This window comes from Castor canadensis, chromosome 17 (assembly GCF_047511655.1).
Source record: "Castor canadensis chromosome 17, mCasCan1.hap1v2, whole genome shotgun sequence".
NCBI lineage: Eukaryota > Metazoa > Chordata > Mammalia > Rodentia > Castoridae > Castor > Castor canadensis.
The window spans coordinates 33,582,427-33,605,939 of record NC_133402.1 but is presented as its reverse complement, the minus strand read 5'-3'; positions in this window follow the sequence as shown (position 1 = coordinate 33,605,939).

The following is a 23,513-nucleotide window of genomic DNA, read 5'->3' as shown; positions in this document are numbered from 1 at the left end:
CACATTGAAAAACCTACGTTCCCATATGTATTCCTTTGAAAAACGAAATCCATTTTCATCAGAAAACAATGTACGAGATGCTGAGCTTCTACAATACATGGTTCTCTTGGAGAGATAAATGTGTTGCTTCAACTCAGCTGAATTTGCCTCTTTGGAACAATGTGATCTCATGTGAACCTTGGAAAACGTCCGTCGCGGGAAGTAGTCCTTGCAAAACCGTACTCAATTTTCTCAGGAGACAATGGGCTAGATGCTCCTATTTCTGAAACAGACGGTTTTCTTTCAAGTTATGCATGTGTTTCTTTAAATTAGCTGGCTAGGCCTATTTTGAACAAAGAGATCTTATCTCCATATTGAGAAACTGAAGTTGCTCTAGGTATTTCATTGACAAACTACACTCAATCTGACAAGGAAACAATGTGTTAGATATTCCTTCTGGTAACATAGATGGTTTTCTTCGGAGAGAAACACGTGTTTGTTCAAATCAGCTGAAAAGGCCTCCATGATACAAAGGGAGCCTATCTCCATCCTGAAAAACCTAAGTTGCAAGAAGTATTCCTTTTAAATCTACTGACTACTCACATGGAAACAATATGCTAGATGCTGCAGCTTGTAGTTAGACGGTTTTCTTTGGAGAGACACATGTGTTTCTTCACCTCAGCTGAATTGACCTGTTTGGAACCAAGAGAGTCTACCTCCACCTTGAAAATCCTAACTTGCAGGAAGTATTTCTTTGAAAAAACTGGCAAAAGTCTCCCAGGGTGACAATGTTCTTATTCTCCAGGGTCAAACAGAGATGGTTTTCTTTCAGGAGATACATGTGTTCCTTTAAGTCATATAGAAAGGCCTATTTTGTAACAAAGAGCCCATATCCACATTGAATGACCTATGTTGCAGGAGGAATTCCTTTCCAAATCTATCTCGGTTCTCACAGGGAAGCAATGTGCTAGATGTTGCTGCTTGTAACATATAATGTTTCTTGGGAGAGATCCCTTTGTCTTCAACTCAGCTGAACAGGCCAACGTAGAAAAAAGGGAGCCTATCTCCACCGTGAGAAACCATGCTGCAGGAAGTATTCCAATCAAAAACAAACTTATCTCACGGGGAAACAATGTGCTACCATTCCTGCTTCCAACAGAGATGGTGTTCTTTCGAGAGGTATGTGTGTTTCTTGAAATCTGCGGAATAGGCCTATTGGAAACAAAGTGAGCCTATGTCTACATTGAAAGACCTAAACTGCCTGAAGTACTCCTTTCAAATAGTAACTCAGCTCTCTCACAGAATCAATGTGCTACATGCTGCAGCGTCTAATCTAGATGGTTTCCTTTTAGAGATACATGTGTTTCTTCAATTCACCTGATTGTGTGTATTGGGAACAAAGTGAGCCAACCCACCCTTGGAAAACGTAAGTTGCAGGAAGTCTTTCTTTGACAAACTTACTAAATTCTCACAGGGAAACAATGCCCGAATATTCCTGCTTCCAACAGAGATGGCTTTCTTTGGAGAGATATATGTGTTTCTTCAAATGTGCTGAATAGGCCTACTTGGAACAAAGTGTGCCTATCTCTACATTGAAAATCCTCAGTTGCCCGAAGTACTCCTTTCAAGTACTAACTCAGATCTCACAGAGAAACCATGTGCTACATGCTGCAGCTTCTAATCCCGATGGTTTCCTTTTAGAAATACATGTGTTTCTTCAATTCACATGAAGGTGTGTATTGGGAACAAAGTGAGTCAACCCAACCTTGGAAAACGTAAATTGCAGGAAGTATTCCCTTGCAAAACCTATTCAATTCGAAGTTGGAAACAATATGGGGGATGCTCCTTCTTCCACAGAGATGTTTTCTTTGAGAGACACACGTGTTTCTTCAAGTTAGCTGGACAGGCCTATTTGCTTACTGACTGTAACATATAAGATTTCTTTGGAGAGATACATGTGTTTCTTCAATGCAGCTGAAAAATGCCAATGTGGAAATAAGGGAGCCTCTCTCCACCATGAAGCACCCTGTTGCAGGAAGTATTCCATTTACAAACAAACACAATCTCCCAGGGAGACAATGTGCTATTACTCATGCTTCCAGCAGAGATGGTTTTTTTGGAGAAATATATGTGTTTCTTCAAATCTGCTGAACAGGCCTATTAGGAACAAAGAGAGCCTATGTCTACATTGAAAAAGCTAAATTGCCTGAAGTACTCCTTTCAAATATTAACTCAGCTGTCACAGGGAAACAATGAGCTGCACGGTACAGCTTCTAACATAGATGGTTTCCTTTTAGAGGTACGTGTGTTTCTTCAACTCACCTGCCTGTGTCTATCTGGAAAAAAGTGAGCCTATCCCAACCTTGAAAACCCTAAGCTGTAGGAAGTATTCCTATGCAAAGCCTTCTCAATTCTTACTGGGATACAATGTGGTGGATTCTCCTGCTTCTCACACAGATGTTTTCTGTCAAAAGACACATGTGTTTGTTCAAATTAGCCGGGGAGGCCTATTTGGAACAAACAACCCTTTGTTCCCCTTGCAAATTCTGAATGGTGGGAAGAAATTCTTTTAAAATACTCATTTTTAACAGGGAAGCAATGTGCTAGATGTTGAAGATTGTAACATAGATAGTTTTCTTTGCAGAGACACTGATGTTTTTACAACTTAGCTCACAGGCCTACGTGGAAGATAGAGAGCCTATCTCCCTTTGAAAAACGTAAGTTGCCCAAAGTATTCCTTTTAAAATGAAACTCAATTCTCTGAGGGAAAGAATGTGCTATATGCTCCTGATTCTGACTCAAGTGGTTTCTTTTGAGATACATGAGTTCCTTTAACTCTGCTGAAGGGGCCTATTTGGAACAAACAGCCTATCTCCACCTTGAATTTCAAAGATGCAGGAAGTACTGCTTTCAAAAACTTACTGGTTTTTACACGGGTAAACAATGAAGTACATGGCGAAGTTTGTAATCTAGTTGGTTTTCGTTTAGTGCTCCATGTGTTTCTTGAACTCATCTGAATAGGCCCATTTGGAACAAAGAGAGCCTACGTTCACTTTGAAAAATGTAATTTATAGGAAGTACTCCTATCAATAATTAACTCTCTTCTCAGAGGTATACTAGGTCCTAGATTCTATAGCTTGTATCACAGATAGTTTACTGTCAAGAGATAAATGTGTTTCTTCAACTTGCCTGAATAGGCCTATTTCAAAAAAAAGAGCTGATTTTCCCTTTGAAAAACCTAAGTCACAGGAAGTATTCCTTCAAAAACCAGCTCAATTCTCGCAGTGAAACAAGCTCCTAGATGCTGCAGTTTTGAACATAGATGGTTTTCTTTGGACAGATACATGTCTTTGTTCACCTCAGCTGAATAGACCTATTTGTTACAAAGAGAGCCTCTCTCCACCTTGAAAAACCTAAGTTGCCAAAGTGTTCATTTTCTATGTACTGAATACTCAGAGGGAAACAATGTGCTACATGTTGCAGCTTCTAGCATTGATGGTTTTCTGGAGATATAAATCTGTTTCTTCACATCAGCTGAATGGTCTTATTTGAAAAAAGGTAAACTTATCTCAACCTTGAAACATACGTTGCTGGAAAGTAGGACGTTCAGGAACATACTCCACTGTCACAGGGAAATAATGTGCTAGAAGCTCGTGCTTCTACTACAGATGATTTCCTTTCTAGAGATACATGTGTTTCTTCCAATTAGCTGAAAAGACCTAATTGAAAAAAGCGAGATTTCTCCACCTTCAAAATTCTCACTGGCAGAGAGTATTTCTTATGAAAATTAACTACTCTCCATCAAAGAAACAACAGCAAGATACTGAAGCTTGTCACACAGACAGTTTTCTTTTCTTTGGAGAGATTTCTTTGCTCTTTCAACTCAGGTTCGTAGGCCTAGTTGGAACACAGAAAGCCAATCTCCACATTGAAAAACCTACGTTCCCATATGTATTCCTTTGAAAAACGAAATCCATTTTCATCAGAAAACAATGTACGAGATGCTGAGCTTCTACAATACATGGTTCTCTTGGAGAGATAAATGTGTTGCTTCAACTCAGCTGAATTTGCCTCTTTGGAACAATGTGATGTCATGTGAACCTTGGAAAACGTCCGTCGCGGGAAGTAGTCCTTGCAAAACCGTACTCAATTTTCTCAGGAGACAATGGGCTAGATGCTCCTATTTCTGAAACAGACGGTTTTCTTTCAAGTTATGCATGTGTTTCTTTAAATTAGCTGGCTAGGCCTATTTTGAACAAAGAGATCTTATCTCCATATTGAGAAACTGAAGTTGCTCTAGGTATTTCATTGACAAACTACACTCAATCTGACAAGGAAACAATGTGTTAGATATTCCTTCTGGTAACATAGATGGTTTTCTTCGGAGAGAAACACGTGTTTGTTCAAATCAGCTGAAAAGGCCTCCATGATACAAAGGGAGCCTATCTCCATCCTGAAAAACCTAAGTTGCAAGAAGTATTCCTTTTAAATCTACTGACTACTCACATGGAAACAATATGCTAGATGCTGCAGCTTGTAGTTAGACGGTTTTCTTTGGAGAGACACATGTGTTTCTTCACCTCAGCTGAATTGACCTGTTTGGAACCAAGAGAGTCTACCTCCACCTTGAAAATCCTAACTTGCAGGAAGTATTTCTTTGAAAAAACTGGCAAAAGTCTCCCAGGGTGACAATGTTCTTATTCTCCAGGGTCAAACAGAGATGGTTTTCTTTCAGGAGATACATGTGTTCCTTTAAGTCATATAGAAAGGCCTATTTTGTAACAAAGAGCCCATATCCACATTGAATGACCTATGTTGCAGGAGGAATTCCTTTCCAAATCTATCTCGGTTCTCACAGGGAAGCAATGTGCTAGATGTTGCTGCTTGTAACATATAATGTTTCTTGGGAGAGATCCCTTTGTCTTCAACTCAGCTGAACAGGCCAACGTAGAAAAAAGGGAGCCTATCTCCACCGTGAGAAACCATGCTGCAGGAAGTATTCCAATCAAAAACAAACTTATCTCACGGGGAAACAATGTGCTACCATTCCTGCTTCCAACAGAGATGGTGTTCTTTCGAGAGGTATGTGTGTTTCTTGAAATCTGCGGAATAGGCCTATTGGAAACAAAGTGAGCCTATGTCTACATTGAAAGACCTAAACTGCCTGAAGTACTCCTTTCAAATAGTAACTCAGCTCTCTCACAGAATCAATGTGCTACATGCTGCAGCGTCTAATCTAGATGGTTTCCTTTTAGAGATACATGTGTTTCTTCAATTCACCTGATTGTGTGTATTGGGAACAAAGTGAGCCAACCCACCCTTGGAAAACGTAAGTTGCAGGAAGTCTTTCTTTGACAAACTTACTAAATTCTCACAGGGAAACAATGCCCGAATATTCCTGCTTCCAACACAGATGGCTTTCTTTGGAGAGATATATGTGTTTCTTCAAATGTGCTGAATAGGCCTACTTGGAACAAAGTGTGCCTATCTCTACATTGAAAATCCTCAGTTGCCCGAAGTACTCCTTTCAAGTACAAACTCAGATCTCACAGAGAAACCATGTGTTACATGCTGCAGCTTCTAATCCCGATGGTTTCCTTTTAGAAATACATGTGTTTCTTCAATTCACATGAAGGTGTGTATTGGGAACAAAGTGAGTCAACCCAACCTTGGAAAACGTAAATTGCAGGAAGTATTCCCTTGCAAAACCTATTCAATTCGAAGTTGGAAACAATATGGGGGATGCTCCTTCTTCCACAGAGATGTTTTCTTTGAGAGACACACGTGTTTCTTCAAGTTAGCTGGACAGGCCTATTTGCTTACTGACTGTAACATATAAGATTTCTTTGGAGAGATACATGTGTTTCTTCAATGCAGCTGAAAAATGCCAATGTGGAAATAAGGGAGCCTCTCTCCACCATGAAGCACCCTGTTGCAGGAAGTATTCCATTTACAAACAAACACAATCTCCCAGGGAGACAATGTGCTATTACTCATGCTTCCAGCAGAGATGGTTTTTTTGGAGAAATATATGTGTTTCTTCAAATCTGCTGAACAGGCCTATTAGGAACAAAGAGAGCCTATGTCTACATTGAAAAAGCTAAATTGCCTGAAGTACTCCTTTCAAATATTAACTCAGCTGTCACAGGGAAACAATGAGCTGCACGGTACAGCTTCTAACATAGATGGTTTCCTTTTAGAGGTACGTGTGTTTCTTCAACTCACCTGCCTGTGTCTATCTGGAAAAAAGTGAGCCTATCCCAACCTTGAAAACCCTAAGCTGTAGGAAGTATTCCTATGCAAAGCCTTCTCAATTCTTACTGGGATACAATGTGGTGGATTCTCCTGCTTCTCACACAGATGTTTTCTGTCAAAAGACACATGTGTTTGTTCAAATTAGCCGGGGAGGCCTATTTGGAACAAACAACCCTTTGTTCCCCTTGCAAATTCTGAATGGTGGGAAGAAATTCTTTTAAAATACTCATTTTTAACAGGGAAGCAATGTGCTAGATGTTGAAGATTGTAACATAGATAGTTTTCTTTGCAGAGACACTGATGTTTTTACAACTTAGCTCACAGGCCTACGTGGAAGATAGAGAGCCTATCTCCCTTTGAAAAACGTAAGTTGCCCAAAGTATTCCTTTTAAAATGAAACTCAATTCTCTGAGGGAAAGAATGTGCTATATGCTCCTGATTCTGACTCAAGTGGTTTCTTTTGAGATACATGAGTTCCTTTAACTCTGCTGAAAGGGCCTATTTGGAACAAACAGCCTATCTCCACCTTGAATTTCAAAGATGCAGGAAGTACTGCTTTCAAAAACTTACTGGTTTTTACACGGGTAAACAATGAAGTACATGGCGAAGTTTGTAATCTAGTTGGTTTTCGTTTAGTGCTCCATGTGTTTCTTGAACTCATCTGAATAGGCCCATTTGGAACAAAGAGAGCCTACGTTCACTTTGAAAAATGTAATTTATAGGAAGTACTCCTATCAATAATTAACTCTCTTCTCAGAGGTATACTAGGTCCTAGATTCTATAGCTTGTATCACAGATAGTTTTCTGTCAAGAGATAAATGTGTTTCTTCAACTTGCCTGAATAGGCCTATTTCAAAAAAAAAGAGCTGATTTTCCCTTTGAAAAACCTAAGTCACAGGAAGTATTCCTTCAAAAACCAGCTCAATTCTCGCAGTGAAACAAGCTCCTAGATGCTGCAGTTTTGAACATAGATGGTTTTCTTTGGACAGATACATGTCTTTGTTCACCTCAGCTGAATAGACCTATTTGTTACAAAGAGAGCCTCTCTCCACCTTGAAAAACCTAAGTTGCCAAAGTGTTCATTTTCTATGTACTGAATACTCAGAGGGAAACAATGTGCTACATGTTGCAGCTTCTAGCATTGATGGTTTTCTGGAGATATAAATCTGTTTCTTCACATCAGCTGAATGGTCTTATTTGAAAAAAGGTAAACTTATCTCAACCTTGAAACATACGTTGCTGGAAAGTAGGACGTTCAGGAACATACTCCACTGTCACAGGGAAATGATGTGCTAGAAGCTCCTGCTTCTACTACAGATGATTTCCTTTCTAGAGATACATGTGTTTCTTCCAATTAGCTGAAAAGACCTAATTGAAAAAAGCGAGATTTCTCCACCTTCAAAATTCTCACTGGCAGAGAGTATTTCTTAGGAAAATTAACTACTCTCCATCAGAGAAACAACAGCAAGATACTGAAGCTTGTCACACAGACAGTTTTCTTTTCTTTGGAGAGATTTCTTTGCTCTTTCAACTCAGGTTCGTAGGCCTAGTTGGAACACAGAAAGCCAATCTCCACATTGAAAAACCTACGTTCCCATATGTATTCCTTTGAAAAACGAAATCCATTTTCATCAGAAAACAATGTACGAGATGCTGAGCTTCCACAATACATGGTTCTCTTGGAGAGATAAATGTGTTGCTTCAACTCAGCTGAATTTGCCTCTTTGGAACAATGTGATGTCATGTGAACCTTGGAAAACGTCCGTCGCGGGAAGTAGTCCTTGCAAAACCGTACTCAATTTTCTCAGGAGACAATGGGCTAGATGCTCCTATTTCTGAAACAGACGGTTTTCTTTCAAGTTATGCATGTGTTTCTTTAAATTAGCTGGCTAGGCCTATTTTGAACAAAGAGATCTTATCTCCATATTGAGAAACTGAAGTTGCTCTAGGTATTTCATTGACAAACTACACTCAATCTGACAAGGAAACAATGTGTTAGATATTCCTTCTGGTAACATAGATGGTTTTCTTCGGAGAGAAACACGTGTTTGTTCAAATCAGCTGAAAAGGCCTCCATGATACAAAGGGAGCCTATCTCCATCCTGAAAAACCTAAGTTGCAAGAAGTATTCCTTTTAAATCTACTGACTACTCACATGGAAACAATATGCTAGATGCTGCAGCTTGTAGTTAGACGGTTTTCTTTGGAGAGACACATGTGTTTCTTCACCTCAGCTGAATTGACCTGTTTGGAACCAAGAGAGTCTACCTCCACCTTGAAAATCCTAACTTGCAGGAAGTATTTCTTTGAAAAAACTGGCAAAAGTCTCCCAGGGTGACAATGTTCTTATTCTCCAGGGTCAAACAGAGATGGTTTTCTTTCAGGAGATACATGTGTTCCTTTAAGTCATATAGAAAGGCCTATTTTGTAACAAAGAGCCCATATCCACATTGAATGACCTATGTTGCAGGAGGAATTCCTTTCCAAATCTATCTCGGTTCTCACAGGGAAGCAATGTGCTAGATGTTGCTGCTTGTAACATATAATGTTTCTTGGGAGAGATCCCTTTGTCTTCAACTCAGCTGAACAGGCCAACGTAGAAAAAAGGGAGCCTATCTCCACCGTGAGAAACCATGCTGCAGGAAGTATTCCAATCAAAAACAAACTTATCTCACGGGGAAACAATGTGCTACCATTCCTGCTTCCAACAGAGATGGTGTTCTTTCGAGAGGTATGTGTGTTTCTTGAAATCTGCGGAATAGGCCTATTGGAAACAAAGTGAGCCTATGTCTACATTGAAAGACCTAAACTGCCTGAAGTACTCCTTTCAAATAGTAACTCAGCTCTCTCACAGAATCAATGTGCTACATGCTGCAGCGTCTAATCTAGATGGTTTCCTTTTAGAGATACATGTGTTTCTTCAATTCACCTGATTGTGTGTATTGGGAACAAAGTGAGCCAACCCACCCTTGGAAAACGTAAGTTGCAGGAAGTCTTTCTTTGACAAACTTACTAAATTCTCACAGGGAAACAATGCCCGAATATTCCTGCTTCCAACAGAGATGGCTTTCTTTGGAGAGATATATGTGTTTCTTCAAATGTGCTGAATAGGCCTACTTGGAACAAAGTGTGCCTATCTCTACATTGAAAATCCTCAGTTGCCCGAAGTACTCCTTTCAAGTACTAACTCAGATCTCACAGAGAAACCATGTGCTACATGCTGCAGCTTCTAATCCCGATGGTTTCCTTTTAGAAATACATGTGTTTCTTCAATTCACATGAAGGTGTGTATTGGGAACAAAGTGAGTCAACCCAACCTTGGAAAACGTAAATTGCAGGAAGTATTCCCTTGCAAAACCTATTCAATTCGAAGTTGGAAACAATATGGGGGATGCTCCTTCTTCCACAGAGATGTTTTCTTTGAGAGACACACGTGTTTCTTCAAGTTAGCTGGACAGGCCTATTTGCTTACTGACTGTAACATATAAGATTTCTTTGGAGAGATACATGTGTTTCTTCAATGCAGCTGAAAAATGCCAATGTGGAAATAAGGGAGCCTCTCTCCACCATGAAGCACCCTGTTGCAGGAAGTATTCCATTTACAAACAAACACAATCTCCCAGGGAGACAATGTGCTATTACTCATGCTTCCAGCAGAGATGGTTTTTTTGGAGAAATATATGTGTTTCTTCAAATCTGCTGAACAGGCCTATTAGGAACAAAGAGAGCCTATGTCTACATTGAAAAAGCTAAATTGCCTGAAGTACTCCTTTCAAATATTAACTCAGCTGTCACAGGGAAACAATGAGCTGCACGGTACAGCTTCTAACATAGATGGTTTCCTTTTAGAGGTACGTGTGTTTCTTCAACTCACCTGCCTGTGTCTATCTGGAAAAAAGTGAGCCTATCCCAACCTTGAAAACCCTAAGCTGTAGGAAGTATTCCTATGCAAAGCCTTCTCAATTCTTACTGGGATACAATGTGGTGGATTCTCCTGCTTCTCACACAGATGTTTTCTGTCAAAAGACACATGTGTTTGTTCAAATTAGCCGGGGAGGCCTATTTGGAACAAACAACCCTTTGTTCCCCTTGCAAATTCTGAATGGTGGGAAGAAATTCTTTTAAAATACTCATTTTTAACAGGGAAGCAATGTGCTAGATGTTGAAGATTGTAACATAGATAGTTTTCTTTGCAGAGACACTGATGTTTTTACAACTTAGCTCACAGGCCTACGTGGAAGATAGAGAGCCTATCTCCCTTTGAAAAACGTAAGTTGCCCAAAGTATTCCTTTTAAAATGAAACTCAATTCTCTGAGGGAAAGAATGTGCTATATGCTCCTGATTCTGACTCAAGTGGTTTCTTTTGAGATACATGAGTTCCTTTAACTCTGCTGAAAGGGCCTATTTGGAACAAACAGCCTATCTCCACCTTGAATTTCAAAGATGCAGGAAGTACTGCTTTCAAAAACTTACTGGTTTTTACACGGGTAAACAATGAAGTACATGGCGAAGTTTGTAATCTAGTTGGTTTTCGTTTAGTGCTCCATGTGTTTCTTGAACTCATCTGAATAGGCCCATTTGGAACAAAGAGAGCCTACGTTCACTTTGAAAAATGTAATTTATAGGAAGTACTCCTATCAATAATTAACTCTCTTCTCAGAGGTATACTAGGTCCTAGATTCTATAGCTTGTATCACAGATAGTTTTCTGTCAAGAGATAAATGTGTTTCTTCAACTTGCCTGAATAGGCCTATTTCAAAAAAAAAGAGCTGATTTTCCCTTTGAAAAACCTAAGTCACAGGAAGTATTCCTTCAAAAACCAGCTCAATTCTCGCAGTGAAACAAGCTCCTAGATGCTGCAGTTTTGAACATAGATGGTTTTCTTTGGACAGATACATGTCTTTGTTCACCTCAGCTGAATAGACCTATTTGTTACAAAGAGAGCCTCTCTCCACCTTGAAAAACCTAAGTTGCCAAAGTGTTCATTTTCTATGTACTGAATACTCAGAGGGAAACAATGTGCTACATGTTGCAGCTTCTAGCATTGATGGTTTTCTGGAGATATAAATCTGTTTCTTCACATCAGCTGAATGGTCTTATTTGAAAATAGGTAAACTTATCTCAACCTTGAAACATACGTTGCTGGAAAGTAGGACGTTCAGGAACATACTCCACTGTCACAGGGAAATGATGTGCTAGAAGCTCCTGCTTCTACTACAGATGATTTCCTTTCTAGAGATACATGTGTTTCTTCCAATTAGCTGAAAAGACCTAATTGAAAAAAGCGAGATTTCTCCACCTTCAAAATTCTCACTGGCAGAGAGTATTTCTTAGGAAAATTAACTACTCTCCATCAGAGAAACAACAGCAAGATACTGAAGCTTGTCACACAGACAGTTTTCTTTTCTTTGGAGAGATTTCTTTGCTCTTTCAACTCAGGTTTGTAGGCCTAGTTGGAACACAGAAAGCCAATCTCCACATTGAAAAACCTACGTTCCCATATGTATTCCTTTGAAAAACGAAATCCATTTTCATCAGAAAACAATGTACGAGATGCTGAGCTTCTACAATACATGGTTCTCTTGGAGAGATAAATGTGTTGCTTCAACTCAGCTGAATTTTCCTCTTTGGAACAATGTGATCTCATGTGAACCTTGGAAAACGTCCGTCGCGGGAAGTAGTCCTTGCAAAACCGTACTCAATTTTCTCAGGAGACAATGGGCTAGATGCTCCTATTTCTGAAACAGACGGTTTTCTTTCAAGTTATGCATGTGTTTCTTTAAATTAGCTGGCTAGGCCTATTTTGAACAAAGAGATCTTATCTCCATATTGAGAAACTGAAGTTGCTCTAGGTATTTCATTGACAAACTACACTCAATCTGACAAGGAAACAATGTGTTAGATATTCCTTCTGGTAACATAGATGGTTTTCTTCGGAGAGAAACACGTGTTTGTTCAAATCAGCTGAAAAGGCCTCCATGATACAAAGGGAGCCTATCTCCATCCTGAAAAACCTAAGTTGCAAGAAGTATTCCTTTTAAATCTACTGACTACTCACATGGAAACAATATGCTAGATGCTGCAGCTTGTAGTTAGACGGTTTTCTTTGGAGAGACACATGTGTTTCTTCACCTCAGCTGAATTGACCTGTTTGGAACCAAGAGAGTCTACCTCCACCTTGAAAATCCTAACTTGCAGGAAGTATTTCTTTGAAAAAACTGGCAAAAGTCTCCCAGGGTGACAATGTTCTTATTCTCCAGGGTCAAACAGAGATGGTTTTCTTTCAGGAGATACATGTGTTCCTTTAAGTCATATAGAAAGGCCTATTTTGTAACAAAGAGCCCATATCCACATTGAATGACCTATGTTGCAGGAGGAATTCCTTTCCAAATCTATCTCGGTTCTCACAGGGAAGCAATGTGCTAGATGTTGCTGCTTGTAACATATAATGTTTCTTGGGAGAGATCCCTTTGTCTTCAACTCAGCTGAACAGGCCAACGTAGAAAAAAGGGAGCCTATCTCCACCGTGAGAAACCATGCTGCAGGAAGTATTCCAATCAAAAACAAACTTATCTCACGGGGAAACAATGTGCTACCATTCCTGCTTCCAACAGAGATGGTGTTCTTTCGAGAGGTATGTGTGTTTCTTGAAATCTGCGGAATAGGCCTATTGGAAACAAAGTGAGCCTATGTCTACATTGAAAGACCTAAACTGCCTGAAGTACTCCTTTCAAATAGTAACTCAGCTCTCTCACATAATCAATGTGCTACATGCTGCAGCGTCTAATCTAGATGGTTTCCTTTTAGAGATACATGTGTTTCTTCAATTCACCTGATTGTGTGTATTGGGAACAAAGTGAGCCAACCCACCCTTGGAAAACGTAAGTTGCAGGAAGTCTTTCTTTGACAAACTTACTAAATTCTCACAGGGAAACAATGCCCGAATATTCCTGCTTCCAACAGAGATGGCTTTCTTTGGAGAGATATATGTGTTTCTTCAAATGTGCTGAATAGGCCTACTTGGAACAAAGTGTGCCTATCTCTACATTGAAAATCCTCAGTTGCCCGAAGTACTCCTTTCAAGTACTAACTCAGATCTCACAGAGAAACCATGTGCTACATGCTGCAGCTTCTAATCCCGATGGTTTCCTTTTAGAAATACATGTGTTTCTTCAATTCACATGAAGGTGTGTATTGGGAACAAAGTGAGTCAACCCAACCTTGGAAAACGTAAATTGCAGGAAGTATTCCCTTGCAAAACCTATTCAATTCGAAGTTGGAAACAATATGGGGGATGCTCCTTCTTCCACAGAGATGTTTTCTTTGAGAGACACACGTGTTTCTTCAAGTTAGCTGGACAGGCCTATTTGCTTACTGACTGTAACATATAAGATTTCTTTGGAGAGATACATGTGTTTCTTCAATGCAGCTGAAAAATGCCAATGTGGAAATAAGGGAGCCTCTCTCCACCATGAAGCACCCTGTTGCAGGAAGTATTCCATTTACAAACAAACACAATCTCCCAGGGAGACAATGTGCTATTACTCATGCTTCCAGCAGAGATGGTTTTTTTGGAGAAATATATGTGTTTCTTCAAATCTGCTGAACAGGCCTATTAGGAACAAAGAGAGCCTATGTCTACATTGAAAAAGCTAAATTGCCTGAAGTACTCCTTTCAAATATTAACTCAGCTGTCACAGGGAAACAATGAGCTGCACGGTACAGCTTCTAACATAGATGGTTTCCTTTTAGAGGTACGTGTGTTTCTTCAACTCACCTGCCTGTGTCTATCTGGAAAAAAGTGAGCCTATCCCAACCTTGAAAACCCTAAGCTGTAGGAAGTATTCCTATGCAAAGCCTTCTCAATTCTTACTGGGATACAATGTGGTGGATTCTCCTGCTTCTCACACAGATGTTTTCTGTCAAAAGACACATGTGTTTGTTCAAATTAGCCGGGGAGGCCTATTTGGAACAAACAACCCTTTGTTCCCCTTGCAAATTCTGAATGGTGGGAAGAAATTCTTTTAAAATACTCATTTTTAACAGGGAAGCAATGTGCTAGATGTTGAAGATTGTAACATAGATAGTTTTCTTTGCAGAGACACTGATGTTTTTACAACTTAGCTCACAGGCCTACGTGGAAGATAGAGAGCCTATCTCCCTTTGAAAAACGTAAGTTGCCCAAAGTATTCCTTTTAAAATGAAACTCAATTCTCTGAGGGAAAGAATGTGCTATATGCTCCTGATTCTGACTCAAGTGGTTTCTTTTGAGATACATGAGTTCCTTTAACTCTGCTGAAAGGGCCTATTTGGAACAAACAGCCTATCTCCACCTTGAATTTCAAAGATGCAGGAAGTACTGCTTTCAAAAACTTACTGGTTTTTACACGGGTAAACAATGAAGTACATGGCGAAGTTTGTAATCTAGTTGGTTTTCGTTTAGTGCTCCATGTGTTTCTTGAACTCATCTGAATAGGCCCATTTGGAACAAAGAGAGCCTACGTTCACTTTGAAAAATGTAATTTATAGGAAGTACTCCTATCAATAATTAACTCTCTTCTCAGAGGTATACTAGGTCCTAGATTCTATAGCTTGTATCACAGATAGTTTTCTGTCAAGAGATAAATGTGTTTCTTCAACTTGCCTGAATAGGCCTATTTCAAAAAAAAAGAGCTGATTTTCCCTTTGAAAAACCTAAGTCACAGGAAGTATTCCTTCAAAAACCAGCTCAATTCTCGCAGTGAAACAAGCTCCTAGATGCTGCAGTTTTGAACATAGATGGTTTTCTTTGGACAGATACATGTCTTTGTTCACCTCAGCTGAATAGACCTATTTGTTACAAAGAGAGCCTCTCTCCACCTTGAAAAACCTAAGTTGCCAAAGTGTTCATTTTCTATGTACTGAATACTCAGAGGGAAACAATGTGCTACATGTTGCAGCTTCTAGCATTGATGGTTTTCTGGAGATATAAATCTGTTTCTTCACATCAGCTGAATGGTCTTATTTGAAAAAAGGTAAACTTATCTCAACCTTGAAACATACGTTGCTGGAAAGTAGGACGTTCAGGAACATACTCCACTGTCACAGGGAAATGATGTGCTAGAAGCTCCTGCTTCTACTACAGATGATTTCCTTTCTAGAGATACATGTGTTTCTTCCAATTAGCTGAAAAGACCTAATTGAAAAAAGCGAGATTTCTCCACCTTCAAAATTCTCACTGGCAGAGAGTATTTCTTAGGAAAATTAACTACTCTCCATCAGAGAAACAACAGCAAGATACTGAAGCTTGTCACACAGACAGTTTTCTTTTCTTTGGAGAGATTTCTTTGCTCTTTCAACTCAGGTTTGTAGGCCTAGTTGGAACACAGAAAGCCAATCTCCACATTGAAAAACCTACGTTCCCATATGTATTCCTTTGAAAAACGAAATCCATTTTCATCAGAAAACAATGTACGAGATGCTGAGCTTCTACAATACATGGTTCTCTTGGAGAGATAAATGTGTTGCTTCAACTCAGCTGAATTTTCCTCTTTGGAACAATGTGATCTCATGTGAACCTTGGAAAACGTCCGTCGCGGGAAGTAGTCCTTGCAAAACCGTACTCAATTTTCTCAGGAGACAATGGGCTAGATGCTCCTATTTCTGAAACAGACGGTTTTCTTTCAAGTTATGCATGTGTTTCTTTAAATTAGCTGGCTAGGCCTATTTTGAACAAAGAGATCTTATCTCCATATTGAGAAACTGAAGTTGCTCTAGGTATTTCATTGACAAACTACACTCAATCTGACAAGGAAACAATGTGTTAGATATTCCTTCTGGTAACATAGATGGTTTTCTTCGGAGAGAAACACGTGTTTGTTCAAATCAGCTGAAAAGGCCTCCATGATACAAAGGGAGCCTATCTCCATCCTGAAAAACCTAAGTTGCAAGAAGTATTCCTTTTAAATCTACTGACTACTCACATGGAAACAATATGCTAGATGCTGCAGCTTGTAGTTAGACGGTTTTCTTTGGAGAGACACATGTGTTTCTTCACCTCAGCTGAATTGACCTGTTTGGAACCAAGAGAGTCTACCTCCACCTTGAAAATCCTAACTTGCAGGAAGTATTTCTTTGAAAAAACTGGCAAAAGTCTCCCAGGGTGACAATGTTCTTATTCTCCAGGGTCAAACAGAGATGGTTTTCTTTCAGGAGATACATGTGTTCCTTTAAGTCATATAGAAAGGCCTATTTTGTAACAAAGAGCCCATATCCACATTGAATGACCTATGTTGCAGGAGGAATTCCTTTCCAAATCTATCTCGGTTCTCACAGGGAAGCAATGTGCTAGATGTTGCTGCTTGTAACATATAATGTTTCTTGGGAGAGATCCCTTTGTCTTCAACTCAGCTGAACAGGCCAACGTAGAAAAAAGGGAGCCTATCTCCACCGTGAGAAACCATGCTGCAGGAAGTATTCCAATCAAAAACAAACTTATCTCACGGGGAAACAATGTGCTACCATTCCTGCTTCCAACAGAGATGGTGTTCTTTCGAGAGGTATGTGTGTTTCTTGAAATCTGCGGAATAGGCCTATTGGAAACAAAGTGAGCCTATGTCTACATTGAAAGACCTAAACTGCCTGAAGTACTCCTTTCAAATAGTAACTCAGCTCTCTCACATAATCAATGTGCTACATGCTGCAGCGTCTAATCTAGATGGTTTCCTTTTAGAGATACATGTGTTTCTTCAATTCACCTGATTGTGTGTATTGGGAACAAAGTGAGCCAACCCACCCTTGGAAAACGTAAGTTGCAGGAAGTCTTTCTTTGACAAACTTACTAAATTCTCACAGGGAAACAATGCCCGAATATTCCTGCTTCCAACAGAGATGGCTTTCTTTGGAGAGATATATGTGTTTCTTCAAATGTGCTGAATAGGCCTACTTGGAACAAAGTGTGCCTATCTCTACATTGAAAATCCTCAGTTGCCCGAAGTACTCCTTTCAAGTACTAACTCAGATCTCACAGAGAAACCATGTGCTACATGCTGCAGCTTCTAATCCCGATGGTTTCCTTTTAGAAATACATGTGTTTCTTCAATTCACATGAAGGTGTGTATTGGGAACAAAGTGAGTCAACCCAACCTTGGAAAACGTAAATTGCAGGAAGTATTCCCTTGCAAAACCTATTCAATTCGAAGTTGGAAACAATATGGGGGATGCTCCTTCTTCCACAGAGATGTTTTCTTTGAGAGACACACGTGTTTCTTCAAGTTAGCTGGACAGGCCTATTTGCTTACTGACTGTAACATATAAGATTTCTTTGGAGAGATACATGTGTTTCTTCAATGCAGCTGAAAAATGCCAATGTGGAAATAAGGGAGCCTCTCTCCACCATGAAGCACCCTGTTGCAGGAAGTATTCCATTTACAAACAAACACAATCTCCCAGGGAGACAATGTGCTATTACTCATGCTTCCAGCAGAGATGGTTTTTTTGGAGAAATATATGTGTTTCTTCAAATCTGCTGAACAGGCCTATTAGGAACAAAGAGAGCCTATGTCTACATTGAAAAAGCTAAATTGCCTGAAGTACTCCTTTCAAATATTAACTCAGCTGTCACAGGGAAACAATGAGCTGCATGGTACAGCTTCTAACATAGATGGTTTCCTTTTAGAGGTACGTGTGTTTCTTCAACTCACCTGCCTGTGTCTATCTGGAAAAAAGTGAGCCTATCCCAACCTTGAAAACCCTAAGCTGTAGGAAGTATTCCTATGCAAAGCCTTCTCAATTCTTACTGGGATACAATGTGGTGGATTCTCCTGCTTCTCACACAGATGTTTTCTGTCAAAAGACACATGTGTTTGTTCAAATTAGCCGGGGAGGCCTATTTGGAACAAACAACCCTTTGTTCCCCTTGCAAATTCTGAATGGTGGGAAGAAATTCTTTTAAAATACTCATTTTTAACAGGGAAGCAATGTGCTAGATGTTGAAGATTGTAACATAGATAGTTTTCTTTGCAGAGACACTGATGTTTTTACAACTTAGCTCACAGGCCTACGTGGAAGATAGAGAGCCTATCTCCCTTTGAAAAACGTAAGTTGCCCAAAGTATTCCTTTTAAAATGAAACTCAATTCTCTGAGGGAAAGAATGTGCTATATGCTCCTGATTCTGACTCAAGTGGTTTCTTTTGAGATACATGAGTTCCTTTAACTCTGCTGAAAGGGCCTATTTGGAACAAACAGCCTATCTCCACCTTGAATTTCAAAGATGCAGGAAGTACTGCTTTCAAAAACTTACTGGTTTTTACACGGGTAAACAATGAAGTACATGGCGAAGTTTGTAATCTAGTTGGTTTTCGTTTAGTGCTCCATGTGTTTCTTGAACTCATCTGAATAGGCCCATTTGGAACAAAGAGAGCCTACGTTCACTTTGAAAAATGTAATTTATAGGAAGTACTCCTATCAATAATTAACTCTCTTCTCAGAGGTATACTAGGTCCTAGATTCTATAGCTTGTATCACAGATAGTTTTCTGTCAAGAGATAAATGTGTTTCTTCAACTTGCCTGAATAGGCCTATTTCAAAAAAAAAGAGCTGATTTTCCCTTTGAAAAACCTAAGTCACAGGAAGTATTCCTTCAAAAACCAGCTCAATTCTCGCAGTGAAACAAGCTCCTAGATGCTGCAGTTTTGAACATAGATGGTTTTCTTTGGACAGATACATGTCTTTGTTCACCTCAGCTGAATAGACCTATTTGTTACAAAGAGAGCCTCTCTCCACCTTGAAAAACCTAAGTTGCCAAAGTGTTCATTTTCTATGTACTGAATACTCAGAGGGAAACAATGTGCTACATGTTGCAGCTTCTAGCATTGATGGTTTTCTGGAGATATAAATCTGTTTCTTCACATCAGCTGAATGGTCTTATTTGAAAAAAGGTAAACTTATCTCAACCTTGAAACATACGTTGCTGGAAAGTAGGACGTTCAGGAACATACTCCACTGTCACAGGGAAATGATGTGCTAGAAGCTCCTGCTTCTACTACAGATGATTTCCTTTCTAGAGATACATGTGTTTCTTCCAATTAGCTGAAAAGACCTAATTGAAAAAAGCGAGATTTCTCCACCTTCAAAATTCTCACTGGCAGAGAGTATTTCTTAGGAAAATTAACTACTCTCCATCAGAGAAACAACAGCAAGATACTGAAGCTTGTCACACAGACAGTTTTCTTTTCTTTGGAGAGATTTCTTTGCTCTTTCAACTCAGGTTCGTAGGCCTAGTTGGAACACAGAAAGCCAATCTCCACATTGAAAAACCTACGTTCCCATATGTATTCCTTTGAAAAACGAAATCCATTTTCATCAGAAAACAATGTACGAGATGCTGAGCTTCTACAATACATGGTTCTCTTGGAGAGATAAATGTGTTGCTTCAACTCAGCTGAATTTGCCTCTTTGGAACAATGTGATGTCATGTGAACCTTGGAAAACGTCCGTCGCGGGAAGTAGTCCTTGCAAAACCGTACTCAATTTTCTCAGGAGACAATGGGCTAGATGCTCCTATTTCTGAAACAGACGGTTTTCTTTCAAGTTATGCATGTGTTTCTTTAAATTAGCTGGCTAGGCCTATTTTGAACAAAGAGATCTTATCTCCATATTGAGAAACTGAAGTTGCTCTAGGTATTTCATTGACAAACTACACTCAATCTGACAAGGAAACAATGTGTTAGATATTCCTTCTGGTAACATAGATGGTTTTCTTCGGAGAGAAACACGTGTTTGTTCAAATCAGCTGAAAAGGCCTCCATGATACAAAGGGAGCCTATCTCCATCCTGAAAAACCTAAGTTGCAAGAAGTATTCCTTTTAAATCTACTGACTACTCACATGGAAACAATATGCTAGATGCTGCAGCTTGTAGTTAGACGGTTTTCTTTGGAGAGACACATGTGTTTCTTCACCTCAGCTGAATTGACCTGTTTTGAACCAAGAGAGTCTACCTCCACCTTGAAAATCCTAACTTGCAGGAAGTATTTCTTTGAAAAAACTGGCAAAAGTCTCCCAGGGTGACAATGTTCTTATTCTCCAGGGTCAAACAGAGATGGTTTTCTTTCAGGAGATACATGTGTTCCTTTAAGTCATATAGAAAGGCCTATTTTGTAACAAAGAGCCCATATCCACATTGAATGACCTATGTTGCAGGAGGAATTCCTGTCCAAATCTATCTCGGTTCTCACAGGGAAGCAATGTGCTGGATGTTGCTGCTTGTAACATATAATGTTTCTTGGGAGAGATCCCTTTGTCTTCAACTCAGCTGAACAGGCCAACGTAGAAAAAAGGGAGCCTATCTCCACCGTGAGAAACCATACTGCAGGAAGTATTCCAATCAAAAACAAACTTATCTCACGGGGAAACAATGTGCTACCATTCCTGCTTCCAACAGAGATGGTGTTCTTTCGAGAGGTATGTGTGTTTCTTGAAATCTGCGGAATAGGCCTATTGGAAACAAAGTGAGCCTATGTCTACATTGAAAGACCTAAACTGCCTGAAGTACTCCTTTCAAATAGTAACTCAGCTCTCTCACAGAATCAATGTGCTACATGCTGCAGCGTCTAATCTAGATGGTTTCCTTTTAGAGATACATGTGTTTCTTCAATTCACCTGATTGTGTGTATTGGGAACAAAGTGAGCCAACCCACCCTTGGAAAACGTAAGTTGCAGGAAGTCTTTCTTTGACAAACTTACTAAATTCTCACAGGGAAACAATGCCCGAATATTCCTGCTTCCAACAGAGATGGCTTTCTTTGGAGAGATATATGTGTTTCTTCAAATGTGCTGAATAGGCCTACTTGGAACAAAGTGTGCCTATCTCTACATTGAAAATCCTCAGTTGCCCGAAGTACTCCTTTCAAGTACTAACTCAGATCTCACAGAGAAACCATGTGCTACATGCTGCAGCTTCTAATCCCGATGGTTTCCTTTTAGAAATACATGTGTTTCTTCAATTCACATGAAGGTGTGTATTGGGAACAAAGTGAGTCAACCCAACCTTGGAAAACGTAAATTGCAGGAAGTATTCCCTTGCAAAACCTATTCAATTCGAAGTTGGAAACAATATGGGGGATGCTCCTTCTTCCACAGAGATGTTTTCTTTGAGAGACACACGTGTTTCTTCAAGTTAGCTGGACAGGCCTATTTGCTTACTGACTGTAACATATAAGATTTCTTTGGAGAGATACATGTGTTTCTTCAATGCAGCTGAAAAATGCCAATGTGGAAATAAGGGAGCCTCTCTCCACCATGAAGCACCCTGTTGCAGGAAGTATTCCATTTACAAACAAACACAATCTCCCAGGGAGACAATGTGCTATTACTCATGCTTCCAGCAGAGATGGTTTTTTTGGAGAAATATATGTGTTTCTTCAAATCTGCTGAACAGGCCTATTAGGAACAAAGAGAGCCTATGTCTACATTGAAAAAGCTAAATTGCCTGAAGTACTCCTTTCAAATATTAACTCAGCTGTCACAGGGAAACAATGAGCTGCACGGTACAGCTTCTAACATAGATGGTTTCCTTTTAGAGGTACGTGTGTTTCTTCAACTCACCTGCCTGTGTCTATCTGGAAAAAAGTGAGCCTATCCCAACCTTGAAAACCCTAAGCTGTAGGAAGTATTCCTATGCAAAGCCTTCTCAATTCTTACTGGGATACAATGTGGTGGATTCTCCTGCTTCTCACACAGATGTTTTCTGTCAAAAGACACATGTGTTTGTTCAAATTAGCCGGGGAGGCCTATTTGGAACAAACAACCCTTTGTTCCCCTTGCAAATTCTGAATGGTGGGAAGAAATTCTTTTAAAATACTCATTTTTAACAGGGAAGCAATGTGCTAGATGTTGAAGATTGTAACATAGATAGTTTTCTTTGCAGAGACACTGATGTTTTTACAACTTAGCTCACAGGCCTACGTGGAAGATAGAGAGCCTATCTCCCTTTGAAAAACGTAAGTTGCCCAAAGTATTCCTTTTAAAATGAAACTCAATTCTCTGAGGGAAAGAATGTGCTATATGCTCCTGATTCTGACTCAAGTGGTTTCTTTTGAGATACATGAGTTCCTTTAACTCTGCTGAAAGGGCCTATTTGGAACAAACAGCCTATCTCCACCTTGAATTTCAAAGATGCAGGAAGTACTGCTTTCAAAAACTTACTGGTTTTTACACGGGTAAACAATGAAGTACATGGCGAAGTTTGTAATCTAGTTGGTTTTCGTTTAGTGCTCCATGTGTTTCTTGAACTCATCTGAATAGGCCCATTTGGAACAAAGAGAGCCTACGTTCACTTTGAAAAATGTAATTTATAGGAAGTACTCCTATCAATAATTAACTCTCTTCTCAGAGGTATACTAGGTCCTAGATTCTATAGCTTGTATCACAGATAGTTTACAGTCAAGAGATAAATGTGTTTCTTCAACTTGCCTGAATAGGCCTATTTCAAAAAAAAGAGCTGATTTTCCCTTTGAAAAACCTAAGTCACAGGAAGTATTCCTTCAAAAACCAGCTCAATTCTCGCAGTGAAACAAGCTCCTAGATGCTGCAGTTTTGAACATAGATGGTTTTCTTTGGACAGATACATGTCTTTGTTCACCTCAGCTGAATAGACCTATTTGTTACAAAGAGAGCCTCTCTCCACCTTGAAAAACCTAAGTTGCCAAAGTGTTCATTTTCTATGTACTGAATACTCAGAGGGAAACAATGTGCTACATGTTGCAGCTTCTAGCATTGATGGTTTTCTGGAGATATAAATCTGTTTCTTCACATCAGCTGAATGGTCTTATTTGAAAAAAGGTAAACTTATCTCAACCTTGAAACATACGTTGCTGGAAAGTAGGACGTTCAGGAACATACTCCACTGTCACAGGGAAATAATGTGCTAGAAGCTAATGCTTCTACTACAGATGATTTCCTTTCTAGAGATACATGTGTTTCTTCCAATTAGCTGAAAAGACCTAATTGAAAAAAGCGAGATTTCTCCACCTTCAAAATTCTCACTGGCAGAGAGTATTTCTTAGGAAAATTAACTACTCTCCATCAGAGAAACAACAGCAAGATACTGAAGCTTGTCACACAGACAGTTTTCTTTTCTTTGGAGAGATTTCTTTGCTCTTTCAACTCAGGTTCGTAGGCCTAGTTGGAACACAGAAAGCCAATCTCCACATTGAAAAACCTACGTTCCCATATGTATTCCTTTGAAAAACGAAATCCATTTTCATCAGAAAACAATGTACGAGATGCTGAGCTTCTA